The sequence below is a fragment of the Ambystoma mexicanum genome, chromosome 8 (genome assembly GCF_040938575.1).
Source record: "Ambystoma mexicanum isolate Mex_15411 chromosome 8, UKY_AmexF1_1, whole genome shotgun sequence".
NCBI classification, from domain to species: domain Eukaryota; kingdom Metazoa; phylum Chordata; class Amphibia; order Caudata; family Ambystomatidae; genus Ambystoma; species Ambystoma mexicanum.
Window position 1 is genome coordinate 765,701,649 of NC_090929.1, and position 23,783 is coordinate 765,725,431.

The following is a 23,783-nucleotide window of genomic DNA, read 5'->3' on the forward strand; positions in this document are numbered from 1 at the left end:
GCGTGGGAGATCTCCCTGATTACGAGGCATTGTCCGGTGAGTGCACATGCATGTGTGTGTCATCCATGTGCATGGTGTGTGTGTGAGGGCTTCTGTTTGTGTGCCAGGTGAGAGTGTGTGCGCCTGAGTCGTATGGGTCAGCCATGTGCTTCATGCAATCCTTCCTGCGCAGCTGCATTTGGCCATAGCAGTATCCCTTCTGCCAACAGTAGACATCTAGCCCAACTGCACGCCAGTTGCCCTTGAAGTGTCACCTTGCCACAACATATTTGTTTATTTTTCACTGTTCATTCAGTCAGTTTGTTTGCATTCCACCACTTTCACTAGGCATGTCGCTGTCCACTAGTCACATGTCTGACATGGGTATGGTAAAGTGGAGTGACTTTGTTACCTGGATATCATTTGTACACACATGTCCCTGTGCAATTGGACCATTTCAGACTGGCAGCTCCAGGTGAAAAATCTGACCTGTTAGAATTAGAAAAGCAATTACATGCGGGAACTGGACTGAATGAATAGGTGCTGCCCTCCTCTCCATCTTCACTCAATAGCAATGGTACATGCCATCTGTGTGATGGCATGTGTGTTTCACCTGGCAATCACAGGCCAATGTGTGATGCCACTGCCAGGCAGCATGCAGAAAATGTGTTCATCTTCCATCTTGGTGTCATCAGTGTGTGCCATTTGCCTGCACTTCATTCGCAGTGAGGGTGCATGCATGGGAGGGTTTTAGTCATGTGGGACATGTGTCAATCAAGTACTGGTTCTCTTGCTTCTCAGCCCTCATTGTGTGCCATGGTGCTAATGCCTGTTTCCATTTCTTTGTTTTCATGTCTTTGCAGGGGAAGACGCACCTGATACTGCTGGGGTTGTGGAGATGGTGCAGACCCAGGAGGGGTCCGAGGGCCGACCAACCACCAGTGAGGGACGTGGTGTGGTGGTGGGGGAGAACCCACAAGTGCTGCAGGTCGTGCTCTCAAGGGGTGTCTCTGGCTGCACCTCCCCCGAGCTGTACTCAGGTGTTGATTCGGATGAGACCTACGTGCCGTCGCAGGTGAGTGTTCCAGGGAGGGATTCTGTTCTGTCTCACCCACCTGCACCAGGGTCAGAACCCTCCATGGGGATGTCAGTGTTGGCAGCTACGCCTTCGGTGGTTACGGATGCAGGGTCACACTCCGCGACATCTGATCCTGTTCCTGGGCCAGCAGATCAGAGGGGGAATGCAGTCCTGCAGCCTCAGGCAGTGCCGGCATAGCAAGGCGCAGTTCGCCTTGCCCCAGACAGGTGTGGTGCCCGCCGACGTGGTGGCCGTACGCCACCCGGCAATACCGCATGGGAGCAATCCATTTACGGTATGGCAACCCAACAGGCTGCATCATCCGAGATGATGGCTCAGGCCATGGATAGGGTGGCCACTTCCATTGTCCCCCCAGAAAGGCTGATGGAGCGACTAGAGCAGGCAACCGACTCCATCTGCCAGTCACACAGGGAGGACATGTTGGGGTCCAACAGGGACAGGGGGGCGGCACTGGCGACTCTGCAGGAGGCCATCTCCATTGAGTCCCAGGGCCACAGGGAAGCCCTGAGGCAGGAGCTCCTTCACCTCAGGACGACTCTTGTTGAGCTTGAGGCTTCAACACACCAAAGGACAGAACAGCAGCTGGAGCGTCTCACCCGTACGCTCTCAGCTGAGATGCAGGCAACGAGGGCGGAGGTCCGGGCATCCCGTGAGTTGTTGCATGGGGACCTCCACACACTCATCCTCCAGAACCAGACCTACCACACCCGCATGCTTGCAGCCATGGAGGAGCAGACTAGGGCCTTGCGTGGGCTGCCTCCCATAGTGCAACCACCTCCGGATGCAGCTGCACAGGGTGATAATAGCGACAGCAGTGATACTCCCACAATAGGGTAGCCGTGTGGGCCATGAGCCCATGGAGGTGTTTTATCTTCCCAGGATCCACGCAGGTGGGTTCTGGTGTGCATCCTGTCCTCGAACCTCCTGGGTGGCCTCCCCAACCCCCCCGGGCCCATCAATGGCCACTTTTGATTGTTTATTATTTTTATTTTTATTTTTATTTCTTTTATTCCCAATTTTTTTGGGACGATCTGTTGGCTTCCGTGGTTCCTGTGGGCAGACGCTGCATTGTGGCTGGGCACATGCAGGCTTGTAATGTATTTGGTTCAGATGCTTGGGTTTGAGTCACACACACCCCTCCTGCTTCCCGTTTCCATGGGCTTGCAAAGGGTGTGCCCAAGTGACAGTGAATTACACAGTGACGTTGGACTCCCATGAGCTGTGTGGCCAGTCTGTAGTCAATACTGTGTATACATTCCTAGTGCATATTTCTGTTGTGTTGTACACTGCATGTTGCATTGATGTGTAACTCTTCTTCTGTGTCTACCTCCCAATTTGCAGGTCCCTTCCTCATGTCCACACAAGGACCTCTAGTCTGGAGATGGGGGCCATGTTGGCAGCAGTGCACCTACAACTCTACATGGCGACAACACTGCACAGTTGGTAGTGGTGGGAGTGCAGGCATTTCCAGGTGGTGAGACTACTAATATGTAACATTTGTGATGTCATGTTAATGGTAGTACGTGCTCAAGTATGTTGTTGGTCCGGCATTGCTGTGAGCATTTCAGGTGTTGCAGGTTTCTAATAGGGACACTGTACATAGTGAGACTGATGTCATGTTGTGGGGATTACTTTGTTTACCTGCAATTAGCATGACATGGCACGGTGTGTCGTGTGGCGGTGCTGGGGTTGGGTTGGCTGACATGGCACTGTCCTCTTGTTGCATTTTGCAAGTGGGTATTCATTTTAGCTGCTTCAATGTGTAACTTCACAAAACTGCATTGGTGGTGTCTGTGCGGGTAGGGATGCACACATTGTGACACTTCCAGGTGAACAATCTCAGGCTGACATGGTATTCCAGGTTCATTCTCCAGACATTCAGGATCAGTGTCAGGTTGAGTCATCATTGATTGTCAGATGGAATGTGCCAGGGCAGTGTGCACTCCACAGGGGTGTGATTTCTATGCGAAGTAATTAGCCACTAGCTGTGTACGGGCTGCCTCCCCCCGTGCCCTTTCCCCTCCCATGCGCAGCGGCTGTGCATGTGGTTGGGGATGTGGGGCCACCACCATGTCCACGGCCAGGCCCCGGCGTGTTGCAACGTTGTGCAGGACACATGCTGCCACTATGATCCTGCACACTACTGGGGGAGCGTATAACAGCTGCCCGCCAGAACGGTCAAGGGAGCGAAAGCGTGACTTTAGCACTCCGAATGTGCGCTCCACTATGCCCCTGGTTGTAATGTGGGCTGTGTTATATCTTACCTGGGGTGGCGTGGTGGGGTTCCGAATTGGCGTCATCATGTGTGGGCTGAGAGGGTAGGCACTGTCCCCTGTGGAGGTGGTGATTGGTATCATTGGTGGGGTTGTGACCTTGCTCAGTATCCAACATGCATGCATGTGCAGTGGCATACATACTCACCAAGCAGCCATGTATCGCCATGCCGCCCAGCTTCTAGGTCCCGGCTTAGGGTGGACATTCGGTAAATGAAGCTGTTGTGGGTGGAGCCGGGATAGTTGGCATATACTGAGGTGATGATTCCCTTGGCATTACATGCTACCTGCACGTTGATGGAATGCCAGTGCTTGCGGTTCCTATAGATGTGCTCAGATGCCCTGGGGGGACGTAGAGCCACATGGGTGCAGTCGATGGCACCTAGCACTTTGGGGAATCGTGCCACAGCGTAAAAATCCAGGGCGGCAGCATGCCTTTCTGCAGGTGTTCTGGGCAGGTATATGTGCCTGCGGACTGATGGGCGTGCAGTGATGATGTTCAAGACCTGGTGTAGGCAGCGTGACTGGGTGGCCTGTGACACCCCACCCACTATGGCACTTGTCCGCTGAAATGATCCAGTGGCTAAGAAGTGCAGTACATTGAGGACCTTCTCCAGGGGGCTGAGTGCTTGGGAGCACAGGGTGGGTGATGTGAGGTCATCCTCCCACTCACTCACCAGGTCCAGTATAATGTGTGGTGGAAACCTGTACCTCCCATACACCTGGTCATCAGGCATCCCGAAAAGGCTGGTTCTGGGTGTGAATATTCTGGCCCTGACTATCCTCCTCCTCCTCCTTTGGTAGCCCACTGCCACTGCTGCTAGGAACGGTATGTTCATCCTGGCGTCTGAGCTTGTTATTGTAAAAGTCCGCAAATTTATGCTTTGCGCGTGTTCTAGGCGAGCGTGTGACCCGCGCACCCCTGGAATCCAGTTCCCAGTCCAATAGCGTGTGGAAATTCACACGCACCACGGGATACAGCGTGTGACCCGCGCACCCCTGGAATCCAGTTCCCAGTCCAATAGCGTGTGGAAATTCACACGCACCACGGGATACAGGTTCGCTGGCGTACTTGCGTGTGTAAGTGCCCACGCACCCATTAAATACACGTACATTGGCCAATCGCTTGTACGCGCACTTTTGTCCAATTACACGCGATGACACTCTGACGTGCAGTATTTCCATGTGTGCCCCGTCATCACGTGCTGAGTGGGGAACACCCGTGCGGGTCACGTCACAGACGCGCTTACGCGCTGAGGGACTCTGGTCCAATAGAATCGCGTATGCGTGCTGACGCGCTTACGCGCTAAGGGCCTTTCCTCGGATTTCACGCTGACGTGCAGGATTTTCACGTGCCAAATCACTCCGTATCAAGCTGGCCACGCGAAAACACACGGAAGACCACGCTCCTGCCCAGAAGGCCAAGTTACTGCCCCCCAGTGCCCCGAGCAGCCTCCCACGTGCCATCTGCTGCTGCCTGCCTGCCTGCCTGCTGCCACCGTGCCCTGCCATTTGGTGCCTGCACATCAGCCATCTGCAGGGGTCCAGTTGCTGTGTCCACCCCTGCTGGAACTGAAGACTCCCGACTGGGATTACATTGCTCCACAGCCCAGCCCCAGGACCCAGTTGCCCACCCACACCTGCCTCTGGGGTTGCCATGTCGGGCACTTCCACATCTGGCACCAGTGGCAACCCCAGGCCAGAGGGGCACCAGCTTCACTGTCACCGAAGTTGGTGTCCTGGTGGAGCATGTCCTGGGGCAGTATGATGCCCTCTTTGGATCGTTCCGCGCCAGCAAGGAAGGACGGCAGAGGATCTGGGCCGACTGTGTGGTTGCCATCAACGCGGAGGGGGTGGCAACCCGCGACGTCCTGAAGATCAAGAAGCGCTGGGAGGACTTGAGGTCCAGGACCCTTGTGAAGGCCCGGCGCCTCGTGGAGGGTGGCCGGGGCCGCATGAGTTCCATCCAGATGAGGGTCCTGGAACGCGTACGCCCAGCGCTCCACGCCCAGATCCTTGAGAGGGAGGCCCGTCTGGAGTTGAGCGGTAAGTGTCCAAGCATTACTGTGTGAGACAGGGCATGTTGCGGTGTGCTGGTTCTATGATACTTGCCTGTATGTGTGCCATAGGCCATGTATGCATGTATGTGTGCAGGGACATCATGGTAATGCATGTGCGACCAGTGATGTGTGATCCACATGGTTGTTGCATGTGTTGAAATGCCGCATGGGGAGCCCTATGCAGATTTTGAACATGAGAGCATGCCAGTCGCTGTACCTGGACATGGGTGGGGGTGAGGGATGGGTGCTGATGCCAGGTACATATATGGTAGCCATGTCTGTGTGCCTGACCTGCGTGTCTGTGACTTGTGCATGCCATGGATGCATGACACATGTGTGTGACAATGCACAGATTCAGTGAAGCCGCCAAATTACCCTTGTATCCGCTGTGTTTGGTGTGTTTGGGTCCAGATGGATGTGACTGAGGTGAAGTGTGTGCATGTGATAGGCATGAGCCATGATGCATGTGAGTTACATATCATTGAATGTTTCAAGAGTCCATTGGACATGCATGGAAATGTCCATGGCATGCACCATGCCTGTTACTGTGTGTGTTTTGCCTGGACTGACCCATGTGTTGTGGAGGGACATGATGGAAGTGTACTTTGACAGTGGTGCTCATCTGCTATTGCTTCCTGTCTAGGGGACCATTGTACAGTGCCCTGATGCTTGTGTTCTTTGTCTCCCTCTACGCAGCGGCTAGTGAAGAAGAGGGCGGAGGCGGCGCTGTGGAGCAAGGCGGCGGGGATGCCCCCACGGCTGCAGCGGAAGGGGTGGGTGAGCCCCCACAGGGGCCTGCTACGGTGGGAGACGGTGAGGAGCCATCCAGGTTGGTGGTTTGCACAGAGGAGGAGGAGGCCGCCACTGGGGCACACATGGGGCCTGGTGGGGGCATCCCTGCTGGTGCAAGTGGTGCAGTCCAGGGCCAGGGGCAGGAGGCAGCACAGGTCACCGTGGAGGGGCCTGTGCATGTCGCTGTCCCTGACCCTGTGAGTGCACCACCATGCACCAGCAGGGATGCCCCGTCCCAGGCCTGTCCGCAGGTAGAGGGGATGTCCATGTCACCTGACTCCCCTCCACCTGCGGACGTGGGACCCCCTGGCCGTGCGGAGAAGGTCCTGATTGGGGTCGCGATGCGCACGGCTGTGATTCGTGATGCCGTGCGTGCTTCCCGGGAGGAGCACGCACGTCATCACGAAGTGCACCGTGCCGACGTGGCCCAATTGGGATCGGCCATGTTCGGGGGTTTCCTGCATGTGTTGGCCAATGTGGCGGCCCTCTCCTCCTCTGTGCAGGCTATCCACCAGTCGTTCCCCTTGCCGTCTTCCAGCCCAGATGCCACCAGGACCCCCTGTGGACCTGCCCCGACCAATGCAGCCAGCTCGGTGGGGATCCCATCCCTGCCACAGTTGGGAGTCGGAGGTCCAGCAGGGGTGGACAACACAGCAACTGGACCCCAGCAGATGGAAGATGTGACAGCATCATCAGGCAGGGCACGTGCACGACGGCGTCGGTGGTTTCCATCAGCCTGGATGCCGTCGTGCTGGCAGAGGCAGTGGCGTCGGAGGCAGCAGCGGGCTCGACGTGGGAGGCATCATGGCTCGGGGCCATCAAGATCAGAGGGGCAGGCATCGGCCGGAGGGCAGGGCAACCCTGGGATGGTGGTGTCTTCCGTGTGGGAGCAGTTGGTCCAGCGGATAGGTGCGGAGCGGCAGCGGGCGGAAGAGGAGCGGCTCGCCATGGTCAGGGCGGAGTTCTCCATGCGTCGGGCGTTGAGGCGGGCTGAGTGCCTCGAGGAAGCTTGCAGGGAGTTTGAGTTGAACATGGGGTTATCCCTGCGAGACCTCGGGGCCAGGACAGAGTCCCGCCTCCAGGACATCGACATGGAGTTCGATGATGCCCTGGCCAGCAACATCAACAAGTGAGCCGCAGGACTTGCCCGCTGCCTTTGTATATAGTTATATAGTTAGTTAGTGTTAGGTTTCCTTTATTTGTTTTTATTATTTTGGACCGCTCGGACAATGGCCACTTTTTTGTATATTTTTTTTCATTAGGTAGTAGTAGGTTTCCTTTATGGTGTTGGGCTCATGGACCCTGGTACATTCCTGTATTTAGTTTGTTTTTTGAAGGAAAATTTTCTTTTTTTCATTATTGTGTTCACCATGTGGAAATGGTTTTTCATTCTTTTGCTTCTACTTGATATTGCTTTGGTCAACATTTGTTTTTTTATTCCTTTTTCGTTTTTTGATTTTTACTTTTGTTCTCCAACATGGACCATTTATTTTGTTATCCACATAGTTGTATGTTTGATTTGTTTACTTATTTTTAATCTTTAATACATTTTTTATTTTTACTTCCACTTGTCTTATTTTGTCTTTGGTTTCATACATGTCATGATATGGGTTTTGACATTCACTTGCAGCCATTGTGTATGTGTGTGTGACGGACATGTGTTCATTTACATACTTGCCATTGGGGTTGTGTCATGTAATTGCATTCACTATGTGGGTGGATGCAATCCTTACCTGGGTGTTTGTGCTGTGTATGCTGCCCATTACTGCCATGATTGTGTATCGTCAGGACCTGGGGGCAGGGGGACATGGGTAGGGGCCTGGTGAAGGGTGACCCTGCACTGCTGGGGTGTGGGGGTGGTGGGAGACATGAGTGGGGGCCTGGTGGAGGGTGACCCTGCACTGCTGGGGGGTGGGGGTGGTGGGAGACATGAGTGGGGGCCTGGTGGAGGGTGCCCCTGCACTGCTGGGGTGTGGGGGTGGTGGGAGACATGAGTGGGGGCCTGGTGGAGGGTGCCCCTGGTGGCTGGGGTGTGGGGGTGGTGGGGGACATGAGTTGGACATGGGTGGGGGCCTGCTGGCAGGTGCCCCACAGTGCTGGGGGGTGGGGGTGGTGGGTGACATGAGTGGGGGCCTGGTGGAGGCTGCCCCTGCACTGCTGGGGTGTGGGGGTGGTGGGAGACATGAGTGGGGGCCTGGTGGAGGGTGATCCTGCACTGCTGGGGTGTGGGGGTGGTGGGAGACATGAGTTGAACATGTGTGGGGGCCTGCTGGCAGGTGCCCCGCAGTGCTGGGGGGTGGGGGTGGTGGGTGACATGAGTGGGGGCCTGGTGGAGGCTGCCCCTGCACTGCTGGGGTGTGGGGGTGGTGGGAGACATGAGTTGGACATGGGTGGGGGCCTGCTGGCAGGTGCCCCACAGTGCTGGGGGGTGGGGGTGGTGGGTGACATGAGTGGGGGCCTGGTGGAGGCTGCCCCTGCACTGCTGGGGTGTGGGGGTGGTGGGAGAGATGAGTGGGGGCCTGGTGGAGGGTGACCCTGCACTGCTGGGGTGTGGGGGTGGTGGGAGACATGAGTGGGGGCCTGGTGGAGGGAGCCCCTGGTGGCTGGGGTGTGGGGGTGGTGGGAGACATGAGTGGGGGCCTGGTGGAGGGTGCCCCTGGTGGCTGGGGTGTGGGGGTGGTGGGAGACATGAGTGGGGGCCTGGTGGAGGGTGCCCCTGGTGGCTGGGGTGTGGGGGTGGTGGGAGACATGAGTGAGGGCCTGGTGGAGGGTGCCCCTGTTGGCTGGGGGGTGGGGGTGGTGGGTGACATGAGTGGGGGCCTGGTGGAGGCTGCCCCTGCACTGCTGGGGTGTGGGGGTGGTGGGAGACATGAGTTGGACATGTGTGGGGGCTTGCTGGCAGGTGCCCCCACAGTGCTGGGGGTGGGGGTGGTGGGAGACATGAGTGGGGGCCTGGTGGAGGGTGCCCCTGGTGGCTGGGGTGTGGGGGTGGTGGGAGACATGAGTGGGGGCCTGGTGGACGGTGCCCCTGCACTGCTGGGGTGTGGGGGTGGTGGGAGACATGAGTGGGGGCCTGGTGGAGGGTGCCCCTGGTGGCTGGGGTGTGGGGGTGGTGGGAGACATGAGTGGGGGCCTGGTGGAGGGTGCCCTGCACTGCTGGGGTGTGTGGGTGGTGGGAGACATGAGTGGGGGCCTGGTGGAGGGTGCCCCTGGTGGCTGGGGTGTGGGGGTGGTGGGAGACATGAGTTGGACATGGGTGGGGGCCTGCTGGCAGGTGCCCCACAGTGCTGGGGGGTGGGGGTGGTGGGTGACATGAGTGGGGGCCTGGTGGAGGCTGCCCCTGCACTGCTGGGGTGTGGGGGTGGTGGGAGACATGAGTGGGGGCCTGGTGGAGGGTGCCCCTGGTGGCTGGGGTGTGGGGGTGGTGGGAGACATGAGTTGGACATGGGTGGGGGCCTGCTGGCAGGTGCCCCACAGTGCTGGGGGGTGGGGGTGGTGGGTGACATGAGTGGGGGCCTGGTGGAGGCTGCCCCTGCACTGCTGGGGTGTGGGGGTGGTGGGAGACATGAGTTGGACATGTGTGGGGGCCTGCTGGCAGGTGCCCCACAGTGCTGGGGGGTGGGGGTGGTGGGTGACATGAGTGGGGGCCTGGTGGAGGCTGCCCCTGCACTGCTGGGGTGTGGGGGTGGTGGGAGACATGAGTTGGACATGGGTGGGGGCCTGCTGGCAGGTGCCCCACAGTGCTGGGGGGTGGGGGTGGTGGGTGACATGAGTGGGGGCCTGGTGGAGGCTGCCCCTGCACTGCTGGGGTGTGGGGGTGGTGGGAGACATGAGTGGGGGCCTGGTGGAGGGTGACCGTGTGTGGGTGGTGGGAGACATGAGTGGGGGCCTGGTGGAGGGTGCCCCTGGTGGGTGGGGGTGGTGGGTGACATGAGTGGGGGCCTGGTGGACGGTGCCCCTGCACTGCTGGGGTGTGGGGGTGGTGGGAGACATGAGTGGGGGCCTGGTGGAGAGTGCCCCTGGTGGCTGGGGTGTGGGGGTGGTGGGAGACATGAGTTGGACATGGGTGGGGGCCTGCTGGCAGGTGCCCCACAGTGCTGGGGGGTGGGGGTGCAAAGGGACATGAGTTGGTGTTCATTAGTTCAAGGAGACATGTGCCTTTGCTGGGGGGCATGCCCATGTTGGGTGGGCTGCCTGCGGGACATGACCAGGGATGCAGGGTAGTCCCCTGTGGTGTGGGCTGCCTGCAGGGGCCGTGGAGGGTGTACAGGGTACACCTGGGAGGACCCACACTGTCAAATCACATGTGGAACTTCCCGCGCACCCCTGAAATACACGCACCCAGGCTAATCACGTGTGGAACTCCCCGCGCACCCCTGAAATACACGCGCACCCAGGCTATTCGCGTGTGGAACTTCCCGCGCACCCCTGAAATACACGCGCCCAGGCTATTCGCGTGTGGAACTTCCCGCGCACCCCCGAAATACACGCACCCAGGCTATTCGCGTGTGGAACTCCCCGCGCACCCCTGAAATACACGCGCACCCAGGCTATTCGCGTGTGGAACTTCCCGCGCACCCCTGTAATACACGCGCCCAGGCTATTCGCGTGTGGAACTTCCCGCGCACCCCTGTAATACACGCACCCAGGCTATTTGCGTGTGGAACTTCCCGCGCACCCCTGTAATACACGCGCCCAGGCTATTCGCGTGTGGAACTTCCCGCGCACCCCTGTAATACACGCACCCAGGCTATTCGCGTGTGGAACTTCCCGCGCACCCCTGGAATACACGTAGCCCGCTCCCCCAGGCCCGATCGCGTGAGGAACTTCATGCGAACCCCTGTAATACACGTAGCCCGCTCCCCCAGGCCCGATCGCGTGTGAAACTTCACGTGAACCCCTGAAATACACGTAGCACGCTCCCCCAGGCCCGATCGCGTGAGGGACTTCACGCGAACCCCTGTAATACACGTAGCCCGCTCCCCCAGACCCGATCGCGTGTGAAACTTCACGCGAACCCCTGAAATACACGTAGCCCGCTCCCCCAGGCCCGATCGCGTGAATAACTTCACGCGAACCCCTGTGATGCACGTACCCTGCTGAAATCGCGTGTTAGACTTCCCGCGGACCCCGGTATACACGCACACGTATTTTTTGTCAGCGGGTGTCCGTGTTTGTGGGTACCCCTTTGCACGTCATTTTTCCTGGAGGGCCACAGTATGGGACATTCATCATGGCAGTATATAGGTGTTATTTGTTGGCGCACCTTTTGGCGCACATTTCTTACAGCCGCAGAGACGCTACCGCCTGCTTTCTTGTGGCGGTCGTGTTTGTGCCTGTGCGCTGGTTTGAGCGTGCGCTTTTTTCCCCTATTCTATTCCATGAATACGTGTTGTAGGCGAGCGTGTGGGCGTTCCGCGCACTTGTGCCCTGTACTTCCCCCATGACGCCCACGTTTTGGCAAGTTGTTCCCCATTCCGAGTGTTACGCCCGTGTTCCGCCTACTTTTGTTGCGTGCGCCGCGCTATGTGCGAATTTCGCTGTGGCCTGTGCGATTTTCGCTGTGACCTGGCGCACGCTGTTAGATGGCCTGTGCGCCAACGTGCGCCGCGCACTTTTTTATCGCACATGCGCTGGTTTTCTCGCGCACAGCCTTCCATGAATCGACGTGCGCTGCTTTTCGTGCGATTTTCGCAATTGCACTGCGATTTTCGCTATTCCACTGCGATTCACACGTTTTTGCCCACTTGCGCCGCGCTAATTATTCCATGAATCGGCCTGAAAGTGTGCAGATGCATGAAAGGCGTAGGGACAGTGGGTACATTTTCAGTTGGTAACAAGGTTTCAAGTGGATGTACTTCTTCTAGGTACCAAAAGCTTAAAACAATTACCATTATAAAACCAATTAACATTATAAAAAAACAGCAGTACGTTTTTGGGGCCCAAACAGTTTTTCCATTCTCACAGCCGATCACACGATCATTTATCAGTCCTGTACGAGCGGTAGCAGTTGCAGGCATTGCAGTCTTCCAAACGGAAAACCCCAGTGTTTTTAGCTGGCGACCCACTGGCCGAGCGACTTCTTAGTCCTTCCACAACCCTAGCCAACAGAATCCTCTTTTTCAAACAATTACTTGGGCCAAAAGCAAGCCCTTGATGATTTTCCTTCCTTCTTCGAATGCACAGCCGAACCGTGCCGTAAGTCTATTTACTTCGACGCAAATTGTACCTTGTTGTCCCTGGTACTGATTTATTCAAGAACAACGTATCGTCACTTCCTGTTGGATGCAACGTATCAAGAGCCAGTGAAGATGCAAGATCCGGAACAACAGTTTCCGGAAACAAAACATTTGGAGAGTGTGGAGACAAAATGGCTGATTCCCCGGGCCTCGCGGGCTCAGAGAGAATCTCTGATGCACTCTCATTGCTCTTTACTGCTTCGGGATCGTTGGTTGCAGTATTGGTGAAGGGTTCAGTTTCTTCTGTATTGTATGGCACCGGGTGTGGAATCCTCTTGACATACGTCACGTGGATCCAGTTTTTCCCTCCTGCGACCCGCACCGCAGTCTGTGTGACCAGCAGGACCTGGAAAGGGCCCCGCCACCGAGGTGCAAGGCAAGAAGGTGCAAGGCAAGAAGATCGCTCAAATGCCTTTGTTAAAACCCAGTCACTGGGCCGAATGCTATGACCTGGACCCTCGTATCGTACAGGTAAAGCCTCTCGCACCTGGTGATTAATCAAATACAAGTTTTTAGTGAACTGGCTACAGCAATCTGATTAGCAGGTCTCCCCATTACCACCTCAAATGGAGAAAGCCCAGTCTTAGTTTGAGGGGTTGTACACATGGTTAGCAACACGATCGGTAAGGCGTCCGGCCATTTTAGTTTGGTGCCAGCACACATCTTAGCGAGCTTGTTTTTGATAATGCCTTTGTATCTTTCTATTAGTCCGGCACTCTGAGCGTGTCTGGCCGAATGGAACCATTTGTCGATCTGTAGTGCCGCACATATCTGCAGAATTACAGCAGTGACAAAATGTGGACCATTGTCCAACCAGATGACTCTTGGTAGCCCGAACCTGGAAAAGTACTCCTTTAACATAGTTTTTGCAGTAGTCATGGCTGTAGCGTCTTTAACAGCAAAAGCCTCATCCCATTTACTGAAAGCACAGATGACAACTAACACATTTTTCAAATTATTGCACCGTTCCTTTTTTATAAAACCGAAGTGTATGACCTCAAAGGGGACAGAAGGTGGACCAGAACTTCCCCTGGGAGTTGTCGTTCCCTTTCCCACATTGTGCTGTAAACACATCATGCAGTCCTGAACATATCGCTCAGTTCTTTTAGAGATTTTGTCATTTGCCCAAACTTTCTCCAACATTTTTGTAAGTTTCCAAGCACATATATGTGTAAGGCCATGAGCCATGACGACCATCATCATGATGTATGCATCAGGAAATAACCATTTCCCTTCAACTATGTCCACCCAACAATCATCATCATCAAGTTTCCCCAAGCCTTCAGCCCATTTCTTGGACTCCTCCATCAGCTTGGATATCCCTTACAGAGTCAACACTCTCATCCATTGCATAGGCATTTACGGTCTCCTTTGAAATGTAAACATCTATAGAGAGATCAGTGGCAGTTTGCTTAGCTATCTAATCAGCGAAAGCGTTCCCTTTTCTTATATCATCTACAATCTTTTGATGTGCTGCACATTTTACGACAGCTAACTGAGTAGGGAGTGCAAGCGCTGAGAGCATTTGTACTATTAGGGAGCCATGCTAAATCTTTGTACCATGTGAAGTTAAGAACCCTCTTTCTGACCAAAGTCTACCAAAGTTGTGGACCACCCGAAAGGCGTACTGACTATCAGTGTATATGTTCACTGTAAGCCCTTGGGATAATTCACAAGCTCGGGTCAATGCTATAATCTCTGTGGCCTGCGCGGAGTTATGCGTGATTCTCTTGATTTCCACGACCGTGCTCAATGTGGTGATTGCATAAGCAGCTGTGGATGTACCATCCGGAAGTTTGAAGCAGGAGCCATCGCAAAACAGTTCCCCTTGTGGATTGTTCAAATGAATGTCTTTTAGATCAATTCTACCCTTTGTCTCTTGTTCGGTAGTGTACAGGAAATCATGTCACTCTTTGTCACTGCAAGCGGTACCTTGCGGGAAAGGTAAGAGTTCAGCCGGATTAAGAACAAAGCACCTCGTAATTTGTATGTGTGGAGCAAACAAGATCAATTCATATCTAGTCAACCGTGCGGAAGTGAGGTGTTGCGTTTGAGTTCTGTTCAGCAGAACATCCACAGAGTGAGGCACCATCAGGGTTAGATCATGGCCTAGGACCATTCCCTCCCTCTGTTTTACAGACGCAGCAGCAGCAGCAGCGACAGCTCGCAAACATCTTGGCAAAGTGCATGCTACATGATCAAGGGTGGAAGAAAAGTAACTGCATGGTCCATTCCTCCCTCCATGTTCCTGCGTTAATACAGCCAAAGCACATCCATCACATTCATGCACAAACAACACAAAGGCCTTTTCATAGTTTGGTGTGCCCAAAACCGCTGCCGAGCAAAATGCGGTCTTGAGCAGTTCAAATGCTTGCTGGTATACCAAGTCCCATGGCAGTGGTGAAGAAATGCCCTTCTTCGTCAAGGCCAACATTGGTTTAATCACTAGTGAGAAATTGGGGAACCACTGCCTACAGTAAGAAGCCATTCCTATCAAGGCTCTAACTTCCTTCTGTGTATTTGGGACAGACATGCTAGAAATTAGTTTTATCCATTCAGGCGTCAATCTTCTTCCCTCCTTTGACAGGAGATAGCCTAAATAGGCGACCTCCTGACAACAATATTGAAACTTTTTAAGTGAAGCTTTGTGACCATGTTTAGCCAGGTGTATCACAGTGCCCTCCTTACAAGCGCTCTCTGAGCCAGCAGCTAAAAGGAAGTCATCAACATACTGAAGCAGCGTACAAGTAGAGGGCAATTCAAGAGTATCAAGCTGTTCTTTCAAAGCCCTACTATAGATGCTAGGACTTTCCATGCAACCTTGAGGTGCACGGGTAAAGGTGAACGAGCGTCCCCCTAAGGTGAACGCAAACAAATATCTACTGTCCTTTTGTATAGGAATGGTAAAGAAAGCATTCTTCAGATCCAGAACACTAAAGTAAGCAGCTGAAGCCGGGATCATGGTCAATATCGTTGTCACATCAGGCACAATTGGAAATTGTGGAGCGACGATCTTATTGATGGCACGTAGATCGATTATGAAACAAAAAGGAATTGCATTATCGCCTTTTTTGTACATGGGCAAAATTGGACTATTGCACAAACTACCTGCAATTTCCTCAATCACCCCTCGATGCACAAAATCGGAGACGATGCATTTCAAAGCCTGCTCACCCTCAACTGAAATCTTATATTGTGGAATACGTGGCAGCTTTACTCCATGTTTCAAGACTATTTTAACAGGATCGATCTGCAAAACGCCGACATCATTGTCGTCAATTGCCCATAAACACTCCGGAACATTACTAAATTCTGGTGGCAAAGGTCTAGTCATGAATTGGGAGACAGAAAGTTGCTGTGGTGAAATCGTCAAACGCACTCCGTCAGAAGAACAATGAATTACCGCATTTAATTCTTTCAACAGATTCAACCCCAGCAAGTTCTCACCACAATTCTAAGTCAAAAGGAATGGACAGTGGTCCGTAAGACCCAAAGAAATAGATACCAGCGAAGAAACCGGACAGACAACTGGTGTGCCAGAAAACCCTACAGAAACATTGGTTTGGAACCCGAGAATGATCAATGGAACACTTCTGTGCCCCTGTATCTATCAAAAATAGATGCTTCCTATTTCCCACTATCATTTCAACGTAGGGACCTTTCTGATTAACGGGAATAGGCGTAGGTTCCAAGCCCAAAACCCTGCTTTGGGCAATCCTAACGAAACAAAATGTCATTGAAAGGAAGTTCTTCAGAGAGGTAAGCGGCAGAAGGATGATCAAATATGTTTCTAGTATCCACACTTGGTACCCGATTATCCTGCGAAAAAGGTTGCTGTGGATCCTGTGCAAACTGACCTCTACCAGGGGCCCCTACACCCGGGCAACCTCTGGATCGTCTACCCATATTCCCAAATGTGTTATTTGACCTTTGTCGGAGGACCGGGCATTGTGCACCCCAATGACCCTCTTGCCTACAATAGGCACACTGGTTAATGTTTAGAGGACCCAAAGGCACATTCCCTTGTGGAACATACTGACCTCTAATTTGCGAATTACCCCCTCTAGGGCCTCTAACAATTTGCTGTAATAATACTTTAGTCTTCAAATCACCTTTTCATTATTGACGTGATTCTCATAGTACTCAGCCATTTGCAGTACTTCAGACTGAGACTTCACTTGCCAAGCACTCTCGGAAGACATCATTTGCAACTGGATGTCAGACAGCAATCCACGCACAAATTTGTCTACAAATAATCTTTTCCCACACTCTGTGCCTAAGTCTTGTCCACTGAAATCTGAGAATACCTGTTCGAACCGATTAAAGAACTCGGTATCACTCTCAGACTTCCCTTGGACACAGGCCGTAAGCCTGTCCCAAATAATTCTCTTTTCAGGAATTATGGTTTTCAATTTTGCAACGATTCTATCAGGTAAAGTTAGTATCACCTGAGGCGTTCTCTTGCCAGCTGGCCTTTCTCCATCGAGTCTAATTATGTTAGCCTATGTATCTCCTAGCCCTGCTACATCATCTATAGTCTCAACCTGTTTCCACAAATCTACAGGCAGGAGTACAGGAAACAACAGATCAATATCACCTAAGGTGAATACTGCGACTGCAAGACAGACTCCATTTATTTATAGAACCCTGTCCGATTTTTCCTAATGTCGGGAATAGATTGTCTAATGGTGTTGACTTCCTGTCTTGAGAACGGGACGTGAACAAACTGCGACACATAATGTGCCGGAATATCCACAGCAGTTGCACCCGTTACAGCATTAGCCACAATCTCAACTTTTGGGAAAAATGTCGGAGGAACATCTCTCATAGGCAACTGAGAAGTAGGCAACTCCGAACGCTTACCAAGCAACAGAGCCAAATCGAGCTCTAAAGCAGCCGAAGAAGTGTCAAGTGAAAAGACTCTCTTATAAATACCTAATAACTCTGCGGGACAACAAATCTTTCTCTTTACACATTCATCCTGTAGGTATCACTTTCCTCTGCATTTCTGGCGTATACTGACTATAGGTGCCATATACTTCGACTGGAGTTATCGACATATCTGTGATCCATCTAATCGCGTCCTTTGTGCAAATTCATATTTCCTCAGATATCGATTTACAAAAAGGGAGGAACCGTTTCTGTACATACATACTATCCTCATCTTTGTCCTCATTCTGTAGCCTTTCCAACTCCTTTCTATACTCAAATACCCTCTCAACATGCTCTTGTACTTTCTCCACAGTGTCTCTAGAAAGCGTTAAAGTATTAAGATCCCTCAACCCTTGTGGGAGATCTGAATTGTTTAATCTGTCCCACATTACACACAAGTGAATCCCTAATTCCTCAATAAAAACATTTTTCTCAGGAAAATTGTCCATATTAGAAAGTGTGGCAAGAACATTAGCTCGATCATCCCTCTCTATACAATTCTTAGCCCACGCAATCAAGTCACGTTTCTTCTCTGGAGGTACAGTATTGCGAGTGACAACCCTCGATCCCGCTCCCTGTTCTACTACAAGCGGTGGTGGACCACTTGGAAAAGGAAGAGCAGGTAAGTTCAATGGATGTGCTGTCACTGGTGTAATAGGAAGAGGTGGTGGAGCAGGTGGAGGAACAGCAACAAAAGGAGGAACAATGACTGGAGGAAGAGGAACATTAGGAGGAGCAGGAACAGCAGGAATAACAGCAAGAAGAGGCAAAGCAGCAGGAAGAGGAACATACGGAGGTGGCGCAGTGGCACCAGGCCTTCGTTCATTTAACAATTTGTCAATAAATTCGTCGGAAACGTGAAACTCTTTAGAAGGATAGATTTTCTGAATGCCAAGTGAGAAAGCCCTATCCATATTCCTAGCTGACTCAGACTGTTTATCTTGGTCATATACCAACGCTTTTTCGGCGTTCGTTTTATGACGGCGCGCATGTTTAATCCCTACTCTTAAGCTGCTGTAAAGCTTCTTTCTTCCAATTCTGTAAAACATCAAATGCTGCAGGTCTAGCCTTTTTCTTTAATAAAATTGACTCTAAATACTCAATACGAGGGATTTCAAAACTACCATTGATTGGCCGCTGAAGTTCGGAAACATGCCTAGTTTGTCTGTGCCAAATGCTTACAGTACATAGTACACGCGGTGACCCCTCCTGTGGTGCCGGAAGGCTAAATTCCAAAGATTGCCTATCACTGCGGAATAACGCCCTGAAGCAGGTGGACAATTTCCCAGGCATATCAAAATATTGGTTTTACCTGGTCAATAGTTGTATTTGCAGATACAATGCACCAAAACAAATCATCAGGATGCTTATCAGAATGCTTAAGAATCGGGTCACGACTCACCTGATCAATCCTAAGGAGGTCCGATCGGATTACAAAGTTCTTTTTGAATTTTACCTTGTGTTTGGTGATTTTGGCAAATCTGCCCGCTCCGATAAGTGGACCCTCGTCAAGATGCCGACTCGGACCGCAAGCTCTCTGTCCAGGGATCGGGCCGTGCAGCGCTGTTGAGGTGTCGCGTCTCTTTCAGAAAGGGGCCCCTTTTTTTGTTACACCGTCCGATCCCTGTCCGATAGCTTGCGTCAACCTTCAACGAGCTGGCATCAATCTTGAGGGTTCCTATTCGGGCGCCATCTGTGAAATCAAAAAGAAGATATCGAGGCTGAGTACCACAAAAGGAAATACACCAAACGCGGGTTCCAAAGAAAGATACAAAGATCTTTATCCTATACCGAACAGTTTCAAAGGACAAAGCAACAGGTAGCTATCGGCCCTCAGTACAACACAGCGAACTCCAGCTCTGTTCGGTGTGCTCAGTGAGTAGTGAGCCTAGTTTCAAGAAAGAACACAATATATTACAACCAAAGCACACGGTAGTTTGCTCTACATTGTCTCATTGTTTATATGAGGATGAGGCTTGTGAGCGCAGACAACACTTGGATTGCAGTTCATACGAGTCACAAGGTTTCTTTGCATAGAACAAACAGTCTGCTCCTGGTCAGCCTAAATGTTGACACAACTGAAAAGTCGTTTGGCTCGGCTGTAGTTGAAAACACAGTCCACCATTTTAGGGCACAAAGCAAGAGTTAAAATCAAAATGGCGGCAAAGTTTATCAGAAATGGGAGCATTTCAAATGCGATTTTCCATGCAACGCAAATGGGCTTAGGCCAATATTCATAACAAAGTGGTTTTATTTCAATACAGTTTAATAAGGCCCTGGAAGGACAATCCGAAAGTCAGTACAATGATCCCAGTGCATTTAGATAAACATCCCAAGAATTAATTACATCCCAGCTAACAATTGCAAGTATTTTGGTGATGTCTAGTTACAAGCTATGCCACTGAAAGGGGGTATAGTGCAAGGCATATGTGTTTTTGGATCTAGAATTAAATATTGGAACCATATTTAGCATCTTTGCATTAGGACTAATCTCTTGAAATGTGGGATCTCTAGAACCTCATACATCTCACATTGAATTGTGACAAAAACTAGTCCATTGATTAGTGCTGGTCATTGTCAATCAAGAATTTAAATCTCCTCCTTAAATTGAAACATGGAACGTGGGTTTTAAGAGGCTGAGCTTTATTCCTAGAGCATAATGGATTATAATTATAATGGATGATGGGTGCCATGGTACCAGCATTCCAAAAAGAAACATAATTTGTGAACCCAGGCCTTTAAAATAATGCTTTTATTTTTGCCCAAGCTCTCAACCAATAGTTTGTCACAGATGGTTTCCAACATTCCATATTGGAATTAATCAAAGAATCAGAGAAATACAGGGTACAGCAAATATGTTTCTCTGATTTCAATACTTGGTGCACTTGTGGGAGTACCGTTGGCCGCGAGTTCTTTGCTGTTCCTCGCCGTCTCCTGCTCCTTTGGAACCTTGGACCCAGATGTGTGAACTTTTGTGGGTACTTGTTTCATTTGGCAACAAAGGTGATTGTCGACCTTTCTGTTGGCACTTATGTCACTGTTCCTCAGTCACTCAGTCACTCTGAGCCCCCATGTGCCTTCACTGTGCCCCATTTTTGCAATCTGATTTGCCTGTTTGTGTCTTTCTCAGGGGCTGATGTGGGCATGCCCTTGATTCCTACGTTGTCGGGGAACTCCCGTCCCCTGCACACTATCTATGGCTAGAATAGCCCAGTAATTTATGAATAGTAGAAATAAGTTTTTCAATTCAAGTCACTGTTTTATCTGTGGATCTGTTTATGCAAATAAGACCAAAAGTAGTCAATTCACAAAGTCTTTTTTTCTTTAACAGTGATTTATTCCAAATGTATGTGCCCAACACATTTTGAGATTCATTCTCTTCATCAGGGGCAGTGAGTTCAATCAATTTCCATTTATCTGTAAATATTCTTACACTTGTTCTATTGTATTGACAACCCATATGCCAGGGCTGTTTCTTTTCTCCCCTGCACCTTAAACCTGTTTTATATTTTCTTGAATTGTTTTACTATAATAATTGTACCATACATTTGGAGTGCATGGTGTCTAATTCGCTAGGTTGTTTAGTTGTGCCCCCCTCACAGGGGTTGGCATATACACACACCTGCACCCACACCTTTGAATTATGTCCTTTTCAAAAATCAATACATTAACAGATAAAGGAGCAACTACCTTCGCCTTCAGCGAAGGAGAAGAAAATCGTATTTTAGGTCTAATAAAGGATACTGATAAATAAACAACAGATGATGATAATCCAGAGAGACTTATCTTTAAACTTGAAAAATTTATTTGAAGGGAAATCTCGCAAAAATGACATGCAACAACTTTAGCACAATATTATAAAAGTAAAAAAATCCCCAGGGGTCTACGCGTTTATCTTTGCCCCACATTGTGCAGAGACAACCAATCATTTGTTTTATGTTTGGAACAGATCCTAAATAAATGTTCATTGGACCTGATACTTTTAACTATTGAAGAACTAGCAGGATCTTTATCCTCCATTATTCAAGAAATAGAGGATCTTACTGTACAACTCTCAAAATAAAAAAACAAGGAGGACCTGAAAGCTATTTTGGAAGACACCAACAAAAAATTGGAAGGATATAAATGTGACATTGAACAACAAAAAATAAGAAAATTCCTCCGGGACACACTTGACTACGCACGTGATATCGTCTACACGTGGCAAGAATTCTACAACAATCCTAGACTAGGACCTACAAGACCTCCAAGACCATCAGGACCATCAGGACCTACAAACAATAGTGATAGTAGTGACGTGACTAGTGGAGAATAAGAGAAATCAAACTCCATCCACATCACAAACTAATCCTATCCGGGATTCATCACAAACACATCCTCCGCATAATGGAATAGAAACACCTACCCAACCGGATACATTAGCTGCTATTAAAAATGCTCCCATTTTTTTAGGAGGAGGAAAACCTGATGAGGCAAAAAGAAAGCCGCGACAAAAAAACAAGCAGTAGACTCCATCATTGTGAATATCTCTTCTAAGCTACTTAACACATCACAAATGGACACCCTTAAACTAGGATTATCCTTCATTCCTACCACTAATACTTCAAACTTTGAAGAAGAAGTAAACTTGTTTAAATTGATAAGAAAAATGGAACTTAAAGTTTTCTTTGATTCACTTCCGGAAACCCCAGACCGACAGAAAAAACATGATTAATTGGAATTAAAGAATAAGAGCTATTTTCACCCCAGATAAATCATCCGATCATTAATTTATTCAAATAAAAGACATCGAAAGAATTGAAACGTCTCAAATACAGTTCCACCAAGAACATCAATATTAGAAAGCATCAATTGAAATTGATAAAAGAACTAGCGGATGACACTACTATTATATTGAAACCAGCTGATAAGGGGGGAGCCCTTGTCTTAATGGATACTGAGTTCTACAATGAGGGTTGTTTGAATTTATTGAATGACCGAGGGACATACCTTGTCCTAGACACAGACCCGATTTTTTCTATCAAAGAAACTTTTAAACAAACGATAGAAAGAGCCACGGATATGGATTGGATATCGGACAAGATATGTGACTTCCTGATTAAAAAATTCCCGGTTACTCCGGTCTTTTACGCTTTGCCAAAAATACACAAAAATAAAAACAACCCCCCTTTTAGACCGATTGTGGCGGGCACAGAAAGTGTATTTCACCCTCTAGCGGTTTATTTAGATGAGGCCTTACAACCACTGGTTCAACAAACATCAACTTACTTGTTTGTTTGTTTGTTTGTTTGTTTATTTTATTTGTATGGCGCTCCAAACCCAGAGGTAGAAGGGCGCTTAAGAATTTGGTTACATAGTTGAGAAGTATCTGTGTGTTGCATACTTCGTACAGGTTTATAATATATACATATATATACAGAGGTCAATAAATAGAACATGTGTAGTACGTACAATATACAATTTTCAGAAAAGGTCAGTGTCTAGGCCAGTAATCGCGCGAGTCTAGAGTTAGTGGTGTTGTTCTTTGTTTAGCAGCCAGCTGATGACCTGCTTCCTAAAGATCTGGAAGGATTCGACAGTTTTGATGTTTAGTGGTAGGGAGTTCCAGAGTTGGGGGGCAAGCACTGTGAAGCTTGCCCCTCCAGCTCTTTTTAGGTGGAACCTGGGCACTAGTAGGCAAAGAGTGTTGGAGGATCTGGTGAGTCTAGTGGCAGGTTTCAGGGTGAGTTTATTAGTTAGATAGGGTGGTGCTAAGTGGTTGAGGGCTTTGTACGTGAGGCAGATGATTTTTAGATCAATTTTTTGGCGTATGGAGAGCCATTTGCAGGCTTTCCTAGTGGCAGAGATCTGCTCTTGTCTTGGAATGTTGAGGGCTGCGCGCAAGGCGTTGTTTTGTATTACCTGCAATTTATTGAGTACGGAATGATTAGCGCCAAGGAACAGGCTGTTGCAGTAATCCAGTTTGGATTGTATTAGGGCCCTGGCAAGGGTGAGGCAGCTGTTGGGTGATAGGAAGGGTCTGCTGGCCCTAATGAGCTTGCCGGTATAGGCAGAAGCTGAGGCGGTCATATTGGTATGTTTGCTAAGGTTGGTGTTGGAATCTAGATAGAAGCCAAGGGTTTTTACGCTTTTGGCTATGGGAATGGAGTGACCATCGATGGTGATGTTATTATAGCTAGGGTCAAGTTTAGTTAGAGTGTTGGGGGAGCCGACAATTAGGAGCTCTGTCTTCTCATCATTCAGGCAGAGGCCATGGAAGGCCACCCATGCCTGAATGATGGAGAATATTTTGTTGATCCGGGCGGAGTCTTCTTGGTAATTACCAGAGATAGTGAGGAGTATCTGGGTGTCATCTGCGTAGTTTGTGTAGGTGACACCCAGATGGTCCAGTTTGTCAAATAGAGGCTTT